This window comes from Coenobita brevimanus, chromosome 84 (genome assembly GCF_032717465.1).
Source record: "Coenobita brevimanus isolate Jiangsu-jjx chromosome 84, ASM3271746v2, whole genome shotgun sequence".
NCBI classification, from domain to species: domain Eukaryota; kingdom Metazoa; phylum Arthropoda; class Malacostraca; order Decapoda; family Coenobitidae; genus Coenobita; species Coenobita brevimanus.
In genome coordinates, this window is record NC_137037.1 from 37,466,005 (window position 1) to 37,481,169 (window position 15,165).

The 15,165-nt window shown below is 39.6% G+C and overlaps 1 pseudogene; it reads right to left on the minus strand.

Annotated features, from left to right (window-relative positions):
* Positions 1-9,442: 9,442 nt before the first annotated feature.
* On the minus strand, positions 9,443-11,218 carry LOC145410133 (protein FAM200C-like; annotated as a pseudogene).
* Between the last annotated feature and the right edge of the window lie 3,947 nt (positions 11,219-15,165).

The window sequence follows — 15,165 nt, forward strand, 5'->3', positions numbered from 1 at the left end:
ACAAATTATCTATTCTTTCTCATCAAGATATAGGCTTACATCATTATTAACACACCTTTTGAAGTCCTCCAGCAAAATCATCTGCTTAAATTTACCAAAATCAGAATCCACATTCTTAGAATTTAACCACTGCTCTAACAGATCTTCTTTGATTTTTGCATACTCAACATGGGATTGCTTATCTTGCTTATAAGTTGTCCTAAATTTTACTCTATAGGCTTCAGGAACAAGCTCATAGGCCTTAAGAATCAAGCTCTTAACTACATCATAATTATCAGATTGATCCTGAGGCAAAGATGTGTAAGTTACTTGTGCTTTACCGGTGAGAACAGTTTGAAGGAGTACTGGCCAATACTTTTTGGGCCAATTAAAACCTGTAGCTACCCTCTCAAACAACTGAAAATACTTTGTTAAATCAGATTCATTAAAAGGAGGGACAAGTTTAACATTTTTTGTCACATCAAAATCATCAGAGCTAGATGATCCAGTTCCACCTTGTTTCATGCGATACTCATGGTCTGTCTGAATCAAGTTCAACTTGTGCCTGAAACTCAGCCTCCTGAATACGAGCCTGAGACTCCGCCTCCTTAGCACGAGCCTGAAACTCAGCTTCCTTAACACGAGCCTCCTGCAGAGCTAGCTGTAACTTAGCTATTTCAATCTGCGTTTGCTCATTTGGAGGAGTTACATTAAACAAGCTTTTATTAATCATGCCAACAATTTGATCTTTAGAATGATGAGAGCTAACAGCAATTCCCAATTGTTGAGCAACAAGCTTAAGTTCATTCTTTGTTCTGTTTTCTACATCACACACTGTTTGCACATTTGACAAAAAATCTTTGGCTTCATCAAGAGTAGTAATAGTAGACATCATGAATAAATCACAGTCACAAAATATCAAGCAATATCCTTATGATAATATCCTGAATATCCTGATAAGAGGTCGCCAAATTTATGTTACGGAACAGAGAAAGATAATGTACACTTTAAGTGGGAATACTAAAAATCACTACTGTCCCGTAAAGTTCCAGGTTCAAAACAAAAGAGTTAGGTAAAATTACAAGTTGAAGTTTAATGCTCAAACTAACAACAAAACATTCAGGACTCATAAGGATAATGTAATGGCAAAAAACAGGTTAAATATATAGTTAACTGCAATAGCCTCTATTAACACGAAATTAGCATGAGTAAATTTATCTAAGTCAGCCCTGATAAAATGAAATACCAGATAATACTCAGTGAATGCAAGGGCTGACACCCAAAACACATGAATCACAAAAACCTTACTAGGCCTAAGAATTAACACCTTACGCTACAGTCTACTCCATTCTTGGAGATTTCAATGTTCACCACCACCTTTGGCTCTTCTCTCCTTTCACGGATCCACCTGGTGAACAAGCCTACATCTTTTCTATCCTTAATGACCTAGAGCAGCTTGTACAGCACCCTACCCGTATCCCTGACCGCCTTGGAGAGAGCTCCAACATACTTGACCTCTTCCTCACAACTAATCCTTCAGCTTACTCTGTTAATCTTTTCTCTCCGTTGGGCTCCTCCGATCACAACCTTATTACCTTAACCTGTCCTATCGCTCCAGTACGGCCTGCGGACCCTCCAGGGAAACGTCGTCTCTGGCATTTTGGAGCTGCGGACTGGGAGGCCCTCAGGCAGTACTTCTTTGATTTTCCCTGGAATGATTATTGCTTCCATGGCCGTGAGAGCCATCTGAGTGTGCCTTGGCGGATTACGGAGGTTATTCTCTCGGGCATGGAAGCATACATTCCTTTCTCATATCCTTTGACTAACGCAAGAAAGCCTTGGTTTAATCACGCTTGTTCTAATGCTGTCCGCAACAAGGAGAAGGCCTACAAAAGGTACCGGAGCCAACCCACCCCTGAATCACATAATCTTTACGTTTCTGCCCGGAATCGTGCTAAGTCTGTTCTTCGCTCTACTAAAAATAATTTCATCCATACTAAATGCTCTCAACTCTCCAACTCGAATTCTTCCCGCTCCTTCTGGCACCTTGCCAAAAATCTTTCTAACAACTTTACCTCATCATCCTTCCCTCCTCTTTTCTACTCTGATGGTTCTGTAGCTATTTCTTCTACTGATAAAGCAGATCTCTCTGCACAGACTTTCTCCTCCAATTCCACCTTAGACGATTCCGGTGCTGATCCTCCATCACTTCCCCCTCTGACTTCCTCATGGCTGACATTAAAATTTCTTCAGTTGATGTATTTTCTGCCATTACTGGCCTCAGTACTAACAAGGCATATGGGCCTGATGGGGTCCCTCCTGTTGTTCTCAAAAACTGTGCTTCTGTGCTTACACCCTGCCTAGGCAAACTATTTCGCCTTTGTCTGTCAACTTGTACCTTTCCTTCTTGCTGGAAGTTTGCTCTCATTCAGCCAGTCCCAAAGAAGGGTGACCACTCCCAACCCTCCAACTATCGTCCAATTGCTTTAACGTCCTGTATTTCAAAAGTTTTCGAGTCAATTCTTAATAAAAAATTTTAAGGCATCTTTCCTATCACAACCTTCTTTCCGATCGTCAGTATGGGTTCCGTCAGGGACGCTCCACTGGCGATCTTCTCACCTACCTTTCAGACTCCTGGTCATCCTCCTTTCGGGACTTTGGCGAAAGCTTTGCCATTGCACTTGACATCTCAAAGGCTTTCGATCGAGTCTGGCATAAATCTTTAATTTCCAAACTGCCCTCCTACGGTTTCTATCCTTCTATCTGTACCTTCATCGCTAGCTTCCTTTCTGGTCGTTCTATAGCTGCTGTCGTAGACGGCCATCGTTCTTCTCCTAGATCTATCAACAGTGGTGTTCCTCAGGGCTCTGTCCTATCACCAACTCTCTTCCCTTTATTCATCAATGATCTTCTAAGCTGTACATCTAACTCTATCCACTCATACGCTGATGACTCCACCCTTCACCTTTCCATTCGGTTCCCGCAACGCCCATCTCAACAGTTACTTCAAGAAACAAGGGATGAGGCTATGGCACACCTAATGTCTGACTTGGCTCATATCTCTGACTGGGGTAAAAATAATATGGTTGTCTTTAATGCTTCTAAGACTCAGTTCTTACACCTATCAACCCGACAAAATCTTCCACAGGTATACCCACTAATGTTTAATAATATTCAGATTAATCCTGCATCATCCTTGAACATGCTTGGGGTTTCATTTACTCGGGACTTATCTTGGAAAGATCATATTGCATCTCTTGTAAAATCTGCTTCCAAGAGATTGGGTGTGCTAAGCCGACTCCGCTCTTTCTTTACCCCTGCACAATTGTTGACTCTATACAGGGGTTTTATCCGCCCCTGTGTGGAGTACAACTCTCATGTGTGGGGAGGCTCCCCACATACAGCTCTTCTCAATAGGGTGGAGTCAAAGGCTTTTCGTCTCATTAACTCTCCTCCTCTTACTGACTCCCTTCAACCTCTGTCTCTTCGCGCACTGTTGCATCTTTATCTCTTTTCTATCGCTACTTTAATGGTCACTGCTCCTCTGAACTGTCTGCTTGCATTCCTCCACCTCTACGACGGGCGTGTAGCACCCGTCTGGCAGCAAACTCTCATCCCTTTTCTGTCCAACTCTCTAATGCAAGAGTTAACCGTTACTCCCAGTCTTTCATTCATGCAACAGGTCAGCTCTGGAACTGTCTCCCTCTGTCTGTATTTCCTCCTGCCTATGATCTCCAGTCTTTCAAACGCAGTGTGTCCAGGCATCTCAAAATGATCGGATCTTGAATTTGGCTCTCTATTGTATTTTGTTTTTCTCTTGGAGGGAACTGTTACTGCGGGCTCATGGCCTTTGGTTCCTTCTTCCTCGCATAAAAAAAAAAAAAAAAAAGTACAAGAAAAAATGCAATAACAGTTATACTCAAATTACACAGCTGCTAGATGGTTGGAGACTTCCTGAGCACTCACAATAATAACAACTGTACAGGGGAGGACAGAGATGTGAACAAAATGAGGAGTAGATCTAAGTGGCAATTAATGTAGAGACTGAGCTCATTATATAGGGGCTGGCAGAGCTTGATACAACTTGTAAGAAGGACGCGCAAATGAAGCCAGAGGGGACAAAGAGTTGACACTCCTGCTCTGAACAACAGAAAGAACGACTTACTCTACTATGAAGGAGGAGGGGGGAGTGAGGTAGAACACACTCGTGATCAAACATGCAGCATACTGTACGTTAGAATTACACAAAGGATGATGAAATCATAGGGTATGTAACAATACATAGATACATACATACATATATATATATATATATATATATATATATATATATATATATAAGCAGTTCTAAAGGAAAAAGTGCAGTTCTGAAGGTAAATGCAGTCCAAATTACAGAAACGAACAAGAACAATGTTTCCTCAAATAACATTAAAAGAATACTTTCTCAGGTTACTTAAAATCCCCCTACCTACATATACTGACAACAAAAATAGTTTTAAAATCTAGCTTAAATAATGCATACCTGAATAAACTGCTTATGTATTATACTCAGTGGTATCTCAAAAGTGACAGTTTTCTGATTTTATCCACTGGTTGCTCTGAGAACTGCTCATCAGCTTCATCTGTTTCAACGGAATTATCAGCAAGAAAATTGTTGGATATGTTTTGTCTTTATTTGTAATTGAAACTAATGCAGTCATTAAATTATCATAATTTTTTAATGTTATTAGTTTATTACAGTTGTAAAGTTGATCGAAATGTGAGCGTTTGAATTTTAGTAGTATGTTACTGGAGAGACTGAATCATAACTCAGTGGCTTAAAAATGACTATAGAATATGCTATATTTATGTCGTATAGCTATTCCATATGGCCTTAAAATGATCATGAAATTGACCAAATGCAAAATTTTCTCGGGGTGGGGGTGGGGGGGGGGCCTACAGCGCTCCCCCGAATCCCCCAGCTGTAGGAGCTTGCTGCGCTCGCCTAAGTCATGGGCTGCATAGTTAAAATGATTTTTAAAAAGCCCCCCCCCCCTCTTGCCAACTTTCTGGGTACGCCACTGATGATGATGATGATGATGATGATGATAATGATGATGATGATGATGATGAATCTCTTTCCCTAGCATACAATATTTTTGTGACATTATCATTGCACGATTTTCACTTAATCCAAGCCTGGGTTACCGGTATGTGTAATGACTTGCACTGAATGATTAACGCCCGAGGAAATGGCTTGCCCCAAAGAGAGAGAGAGAGAGAGAGAGAGAGAGAGGGAGAGAGAGAGGGAGGGGAGGGGAAGGAGTACGAATCCTAGCAAACAACAACAAACATGTCGGTTTTTGTTATCGAATAAGCTACGGCAAAGACATCAACCCGGAGACTAAGACATGGATGGCAAAGCAGGAATGTTCAGCCAACTTTTTCAGCTGCAACTGATTAAAAGAATGAGAAGGACCTCCCTGCAGAAGAACATACATTAACAAATAGATTAAAAAATTAAAAAAAGAGGCTGATCAGGAAATCAGATATAGAAAAGGATAACTGAAAACATAAGCTAAGTTAAACTGGCATGTAATCACTTCGGTAAGAGGATGGCTTTTTCATATGCTTGGTATGTCAAGACGATTTTACTCACCTTGGGAGAGTCTGTTTCAACATGGCAAGATAGAATTGATATACATTATCATTAATGCCTTCAGTACTGTGGCGCTCTAAGTTGAATGGATTCGCCTGGAAATAACAAGAATAAAATAGAAAAATGCGTCTTCTAATGGACGGAGATAAGGAAAAGTAACATCGCCAACTTTATGCTCAGATGCCCCACTCTCGTGTGTCCCACCTAGCAATGTCACAGTCTGCTTGCCCCGATGTTTAAAGTCCAAACACGGGCGAATAAGACCAAGTAATTATTTCTGAGAGGTATGGAACTGGGAGGGTGTGGAATTGTTAGGGGAGACGGGATAGAGATTCAAAAGAACAGGGTAGGTAGAAATAATTTTGTGGTAGCGAGTTTAACGAGGCTGTTGCGCAGCCTTTATCCATGTTCTACCTTCTTCCATAGGTTCCATACCAAGTATAACAATGGTCACTGTTATAATTGGAATGCAACATTTGTTAGCCTTGGTATTGGGACTCCAAGTAAGCATATTAAAACGACAACTTATGAACACAGAAAGTGACAGCCTCATACGAGGCCTGCTGTCAGTGGCTTAAATCATATTCGTGTGCTAAGTGTTAAATTATCGCCAGCCTTTCTCAGCAACCCGTCCATGAATAGGCTGAACAACACGACAACATAATGCGTCCCTAATGTGGTCTCACCTTTACCTCAAACCGTCCACCTTCATTCCTTCACGGTCACACACATGTCCTACTCCTTTGGTAACAAGTCTTCATTGCACTTCAGTTTCCCTTCCACCCTAAATATTTAAAACGCTTCTCAAAAATAATCTCTGCCAACTTTGTAATATGGCTTCTTGGGGCTTATGAAGGCTAGTAACAAGTCATTTGAATGTTTTATATGCTGTACTTTGATCCTCATTTTCTGTGATTGTTAGATGAAATTCAGCTCCTCAAGTATTTCCTTTTAGGCTATGATTTGTTTCTCAGTATAGGTGTCATGTTTATCATCACCTCCTATTACAGGTTTCTCCAAATCATCGTCATCATCATCATCATCTTCACCTTCATCGTCATCATCCAGACCTTATTTTCCACCCTTAGGTGGGGTGAAGTAGGATCCAGGGAGATAAAAAAAAAAAAAAAAAAAAAAAACACTGAGATACTAACCAGCTTTCCCAGTTGAACAGGCCACACTTCCCTTCACTCTCCATTTAGGTCGCCGAATAGTGGCTCCACTTTTTTTTTTTTTTTTTTAAGACAATGAATGGAGGAAGGAAAAACAAAGGAAATAAAACACACAAGTCCATGTGCCTAAAGTCATCCTCCATTCATAAAATATTTATAACAGCTGGATTTAAATAAAAGTGGATTAAATGTTTGTGGGAAGCAACTCCCACGAAGTGAATTCCAGAGAGCAGTAGTTCTGAGGATAAATGAATTTTGATAAGCAAAGGTTCTGCATTGCGGACGAGAGAGTGTAAGTTCAAGGGCGCTCCCAGCTGCCCGAGTATTTCGGGAGAAAATGTGAAGGGGAGGCACAATTGAAGCAAGTTCGTCAGAGCACTTACGGTAAAGATATCGGTAAAATAATGCTAAAGAAGCAACATCTCTATGTACTGATAAAGGAGGAAGGTCCTGCGTAATGGCAGGATTATTGATTAATCTAATGACTTTATTATGAATTTTGTTCAACTGCCTTAATGCAACCGCTCCACATCCACTCAACAGTGGCGAATAGTATTCCATCTGAGAACGCACATGACTTTTGTATATTGTGGCCAACTGTTCGTCAGTGAAGAATTCACAAACTCTGTACAGAAGTCCTAGTATTTTAGAAGCATTTTTAGCAAGGGATTTAACATAAGTTGTCCAGCTTAGGTTGGTGTTTAGTTTGACACCTAGGATATCAATTGTAGTGGATATGGGAATACTGACATCATTAAAAATTATGTGGGAGTCTGAGGGATTCTTTCTGTTGGAGAAATTAATGTATTTAGTTTTCTGAGCATTAAATGAGACCAGATTTGTTTGTCCTCATTGATTAATTTTAGTAAGGTCCTGGTTCAGATATTTACAGTGTTTATTTGGGAATTTATAATATCAGATTGTGTAAAGGAGGTACTAAATGTGAAAGTACTATGAAGAGTCGAGTCATCAGCATAAGAGTGTATTGGGTTGTGAGTGACAGATAGGAGGTCATTTATATGAATGAGAAAGAGCGTTAGAGCCAAAATTGATCCCTGAGGTTCGCCAGCATTTATGGAATGAAATTGGGAATAAGTCCCATCTACCATGACCCATATTTTTCTATTATGAAGGTGAGAAGAAATTAGAGTAACCGGTGATGCAAAGCCATAGTGTGACATCTTGGACAATATGGCCCGGTGCCATACTCTGTCAAATGCTTTTAAAATATGAAGTGCAATTGTGTGTGTTTCACCATGTTTTCTATTGTTTTTGTTAATCTGATGAGTAAGAAGGCAGAATGTCTACGGTTGAACGTTCCTGTCTAAATCCATACTGCCGATCATCTTAATTACTGTACTGATTTCTAGGTGCTTGACTATGTTTGTTTATTAGTGTTTCAAAAGCTTTACCCCGAACGGAAGTTATAGCGATTGGTCTATAATTTGATTGGTCAGAAGTGGCCCCCTTTTTAGAAACAGGATGGATATTTGCTTCTTTCCACGAGGCTGGAAAACTTAAGGTACAGATGCATAAGCGGAAAATTTTTGCAAATACAGGAGTCAACACTGGGGAGCAATTTTTAAGTATTATTGAGGGAATATCATCTGGACCAGTAGCTTTGTCTACTGAGAGATTCTGTCATACAGCTTGTACGTATCTTGTATGAATCTTGAAAGGGGATATTTGAGGGCAATCAAAATCAAGTACAGGAATATTGCTGTTTTTTGTATTTAGGGTTGAGTTTGTTGAAAAAATCTCAACAAGAAAGTTGGCTTTTCCGCGTGGTATAAACTCATAAACTTATTCTGCAAGTAGCTTCACACTCAATTGTCCGACAGAGTCAATCCAACCACTATCAAGTTAAGAAGGGGTCCCTAACCCTGGTCATACACATCCACACAAAATGCATGGAACCAGTTCGATCTTTTGTCCGTTTCCTAGCCTCATTAGATACTATACCTCTCTTTCTCATAAACTCATTTACCATAACTATCTACCTTCTTCTAGGCCTATAATGCCATTTTCCACCTTCAAACTCGCTCAGATTTACCATTTTCTCTATTCACTCCCATTCTTTCCACATGGCCATACCATCTAAGTACACTCTCTTCGACTCTGCTGTCCTCAGATTTCCTCCTTTGCATCTATTGCGAATCACATTCCTATCCGCACTCCACACGCATTCCTCAACAGTTCCATCTTCACTTCATTTTTGTAATACTGTAACCAGAAAGGTGGGCATACCAGTGAATTGTTCAAGGTTGACGACAGTGTTTCCTTCTTTGTATTCTGATCTGCCTCCAAATCCAATTACATTTTTGTCTCAATACACCTTCCTCGGTTTCACATGATTCGTAAATATATTTCCTACATCATTTTGTTGGTTTACAGCAGTGGTTCTTAACCTTTTTCAGTGCCCGTACCCCTTGATATCTCAGAAAATTTTCTCGTACCCCCATCCAATATAAATACAATACAAACATATGAAAAGGATTAGTGATACAAACCTTGCTGAGAAATTATTAGATTTTTCAATTACTGAACAAAGGTACTTTTTTATTTCATATGAAGTGTTAATTAGTAGGATGCAATGAATGCACATTATAACAGTAATTATGAGTTATACTACATGGTGCACAACAGCACATTTTCAGTGGCTCTTTTGTTGTTGTTTCTCATTAATGATGATGTTCAAACGAGGTTCTTTCTTTGAAAGTGCCAGACGCATATCATCACTTGCATCCACTCGGTTTCTGGCTTTTGTCTTGATGTGTAGGAGCGTTGAAAAACCTACCTCGCATAAGTATGTAGTTGCTAATGGCACGAGGACCTCCAGAGCTCTCCCTGCTAACTGTGGGAATGTTTGGAGTTGTGCACACCAAAACATATCCAGTTGCATTTTTTCAAACTCCATTCGGATTCTGTCATTGGTCTGCAACTTCACAAGATCATCTTTCATCATATCATTATCATCCATGTAATCAAGGTTGAAAAGAAATGGATCCCGTATCCATCTTTGTGCCACAGAACCTTCTTCAATGTGAAAATACCCTTGGAAGGACTGAATCAGTTCTTGCAAATGTTCTTTTACCTCATTCACGATGGGCAGCTCTTCAGCAATAGCAGCCTCATCAAGAGAAGGGAAGTTTGCAAAGTTTCCACTTTCAATGCGCTTTATCCACAGTGGAAGCTTCTTGGTGAGGGCAGATAACTTTTCTCTGGCAGTTATCATATTCATCGCTGTTCCTTGCATAGAGACATTCAGTTCATTGAGGTGCGTGAATATATCTGCCAAATATCCCAGAGACAAAATGAACTCCCTCTTTTCAAAATGGTCAGCAATTTCACTGCCTTGATTTCTAAGAAACTGCATAATTTCTTCATGAAGTTCAAAGACACGTGTAAGTACCCTGCCACGGGAAAGCCATCTCACTTCTGTGTGGTAAAGAAGAACACTGTGCTCAGCTCCAATTTCTTCACAAAAAGATGCAAAAAGACGGTGATTCACTGCCCGTCCTCTGATGAAATTTACAGCACGCACAACAACTGATAAAACAGTCTTCAATTTTTCTGGCAATGTCTTTGTAGCAAGTGCATGACGATGCAACACACAGTGAGTGACAGTTACATGGGGAACCTCTTTTTTCACCAGGGTAGCAAAGCCTGATTTATTTCCAAGCATGACAGGGGCTCCATCAGTGCAAATTGAACCACACATGTTGAGAGTCATTCCATGTTCCAAGAAGAACTCTTTCACAAGACTGAACACATCAATTGCTTTTGCAGTAGTTTTCAGAGGTTTGCAAAATAAGAATTCTTCTACCACTTCTTTCTCCTTCACATACCGAACAAATGCCATCAACTGACTGCAAAAACTAACGTCAGTCGACTCATCCAGCTGAATACTCACTTTGACAGGACTAGCTTTCAGGTCTGTTATCACCTGCTGCAAGATATCTCGACTCATATCATTAATCCTTGAATGGATAATGTCATTTGACAGAGGTATCTGTTTAAGCTTCTTTTCAGCTTATGTCCCTATCACTATTTTTGCCATTTCTAATGCACAAGGTTTGACAAGCTCCTCTGCAATAGTGTGAGCTTTTTTCTTCTTTGCACACAAAAGGGCAACTTCATAAGATGCTTGCAACAAAGGTTTCTCAACTGGCACAAAACCTAGCTTTGATAGGGTACCACTTCGATCAAATCGTTCCCGCTTGATCTTCAAGCTGTTTAAGTCATGTCCAGCATCTGTGCCTCCATGCCGATTGTTGAAGTGCTCATTGAGTCTTGATGGTTTGAGATTTGCATTTGCAAATACTGTGCTGCAGAGTATGCACTGTGGTCGTTGAGTTCCATCTGCCTCAGTCGTACAGGTAAAACCATAACGAATGTAGTCGTCTTTCCACTTACGTTTCTTAGACATAGTTACTAGATCTTCATCACACCGATACCTGGAAAGATGCAGGCCTGGATGTAATAACCGATATAACATATAACATATAATGTTTTTTTAGTGTGGTATAACTGTAATATTGTCAAGAATAGATGTATTGATAAAAGATATATAATATTGAAGGTACTGTTATGTGCATGAGGAGGAATATTCACCACCACCACAATACACAGCCCACCATATTCCTCCTCATGCACATAACAGTACCTTCAATAATATATATTTTTTATCAATACATCTATTTTTGACAATATTACAGTTATACCACACTAAAAAACATTATATTGTGACAAATAAAATGATAACACAATAAAATAACATTTCACAAATCACAAATGCCACACGCACCAGTAATTCACCTCAATACTATCAACCACTCGAGCACAAACAAAATGCAGACCCAATTCACACTGTTCACATCGACTCAACTACACACAGCATAGTGCACGTGCAACACGTTTCAAACTTACGTGAGCTATACTCGTTGGCTCCTCTCACTCTCAGTGAGAACCCAGAACACAAGTGACTAAACTGAAGCCAAGGATCAGAGCCAGGACCAACGCTAACACGAACCGTACGAGATATCAAGAAAACGTATATGAAACCATAGAAAACGTAAGGAAATTGTTTCCAGCACCAACTTTAAAAAAGTAACTGAGACAAATATAGTAACAGGAAAATTAGGAAAACATATGTTTTGCTTTCTCATGGTACAGAACCATTGCACTGGCTATCATGTCTCGTACCCCCAGGTTTAAGGTTTCGTACCCCTTGGGGGTACAGGTACCCCAGGTTAAGAACCACTGGAACTTTACAGTATCAAGTTCTAGTTAACGCTTCCATTTTTATGGCCAATGTTTAGCACTTTTCTTTTATTGATAACTGAATCGCGTTGCCTTGTTAATGCCCAATTAAACAGATCATTGAGATTTGTTATGAATAATTTGCATTTGTTAAGATGTATCTACTTGTTACCAGTTATTGCATCAGCAACAAAACTGAATATTGTACAGTTCGAAGCTTTACTAAAATATGACCCAGTTTCCTAAACTTTGTGTCACTTCACTCATAACATCCTTCCAGTCTCATTCTTTTCCAGGTTATACAGTTCTCTTTACTTCCTGTAAACCAGTTATCAATCCATCTGACTACATTGCCACTGAGAAGTGAGAGACGAGAGAGAGAGAAGTAGTGCATGAGATAGGAGGAAGAGGAAAAAGAGAAGGGGATAAACCAAGCGTATGAGGGAAAAGAAGAAGTAAGAGGAAGGAGAAATAGGGAGAAAGTAGGAAGTGTTGAATAAGACTAGTTTCCTAACCGTAGATAAACCATAACGGTTCCAAGCTAAATTATAATTATCCAATTTCTGTATGCTTGTTCGTTTGTAACCGTAACACACTAAAAACGGCGCAACGTAACGCAAGTTTTGATAGGGCAAGGTACCGTTAAAATGATCTAACTTGAAGAATAAAAGAGTTTCCAGTCCAATCGGGCCACCGGTTCCCGATTTATGACTCATTTCTGGCCTTCAGCTTCAAATTTATTGCTTTCTTTTGGTGGAGGGGATGGATTCGTTCCTGGCCCGGCACTGAAACTACCAGCATGACAGAAGAGAGAAGAGAGACGTGTTTGTTGTATTATCACTCTCTCACCTCTCCTTCCTCCCTTCTTATACTCCTAAAACTGTATGCTCGAATGCTATAGTATAATTTAGCATAGCAGCAAACACTAATATCCTATTTCTCTCTCTCTCTCTCTCTCTCTCTCTCTCTCTCTCTCTCTCAACGGGTGTCTCAGCAGGATAAAAATAAGGGTAAATTCCTCGATACGTCTTGCTACATCGAGCGGAGGCCGCCGAAGGCGGCCTTTAAGCGAGATACTTTAAAACCTCATCAAACCGAAGACGCGTTTTATATTTTATTTTTGTTAAAACCAAGGAGTTTTGTTTGGCATACTGAACTCTTTTAGAAGAGCAGACGTTAAAGAATACTATGTCTAACCATGTAATGTGAAAAACACCCCCAAATTATGTAAAACTGTCAAATGATTGCTAGAATATTATACAAAGTACGTTACTAGATTCAAGGGGTTAATAATCAACACACTAAAACAATCCAAAGTTTATTTAATTCAGTATCCTATTTCAGTTATGCAGTATTAATAATAATAATAATAATAATAATAATAATAATAAATATTATTATTATTATTATTATTATTTACTACTACTACTACCACTACTACTACTACTACGTGTGGTAGGTGGGGACGCTCATCATCCAATGACTTGATGTAGTGGTGCTTTCAGGTGTCTGCCATTTCCTCTCCTCCATCCGTCTTTCCTTCCATCCTCTTCTGTCTTTCTGTTCTTCATTCTTTCCTCGTCCTGCTGCCTACGGGTGACTTTACACTCCCTCCTCTGTTTTTCTTTCCTTCATTTTTTCCTCTCCGTTCTGCCTGTGGGTGACTCTGCACTGGGTAACTAGCCAAATGGTTTCCTGTATACCAGGAAACCATTTACTATGTTGGGTGGTAACCATATAACCAAATTTTGGCGCCTGGTGGTTTAGCGGGTAATTATGGCGCTCCAATCAGATTGAGCCGGTGAAGGTTTATATCCAAGGGGTGATTGTGGTTTATTGCTCACTTAATGCCACTCAGGGATGAGTGAGGCTGATCACTCTCATCTTAAATAACAGGACCAACTTGCCTCATGGCGCAACATAGTTTTGTATGATGGATGAATGGATTATTATTACAAGTGAGCGCGCGATAGTTACACTTGGTTAATTTTGGAAATGAGCAGCCTTTACCCGACAATCACGAGCAGAAGCTAATACGTTTTCTCCTATCTGAAGTAGAAATGAAATTCTTTCTCCCTGTGATTCACTCAATAATTTTTGTTTAATAAAGACACCCATAAAGTCGTAGGAACAGCTTACAATCTTGAGTTTTCCAATGGAGTGTTCGGCTCTAATCGGTAAACGCATCAGTTACGAAATCATGTTAAAAAAGAATGTCCATTGTAGCACTGTGTTTTTTGGCATCAACTCTAGCAAGTAAATATTGGAGATTAGAGAGAAATTGTGATGAAGTAGCGCAAGTTCGCTTGTCATGGGCTCACAAAGCTCACTTTACTAGTTATAGAGGACCATGCCAGGACTTACTCTTCCCCTACCAGAAATCTTACTAAATTTTCAACGATGTATGAGAAGTCTGTGTGAACTTCAACGGAATGGAGTCTGAGATTGTAATGCGAGATTCCAAAGTTGTGTAAAGGTCAGTGCCAGCACGTGGTGACAGGGCCGGTGTTTACATTCCCCAAGTTTGGGAAGGCTGGAAAAGGACTCGTCCTTTAATTTTACAGTCTGGATCAGTAAACTTCACATACTAAATTTGTATGCGGTAGGTGGAGGTGCCCGCCATCCACTCCCTTGATATATATATATATATATATATATATATATATATATATATATATATATATATATATATATATATATATATATATATATATATATATATATATATATATATATATATATATGGTATATATAGACAGGAGATATTCTCAAATACATACTTTGTTTCAAGTGATTGCAAAGTTCTGCACTGTATATTTTCTTCAGTATATTTTCTTTACACCTCAGAAGTGCCTCAGTCTCGTCTGGTATGTAGCGTATGATTTCGCCGAAGTTTGTTCCATCCACATCATTTCTTGCTTAATGGCAATTTCGGGTCCCTTAACCCTTCTTCGTTAGACTTTGTAGATAGATGTTTCTTCCTCCGTGACTGAGGTAAGAATGCATTAAGCAGTTGTTGTTATAGGTGATGGGTACGGCTTTATGGCCATCACCCACTAAGAGCGGCATTAGGCCAAACAGGATTAACAAAAAGATGGTAAAAAAAAAAAAAAA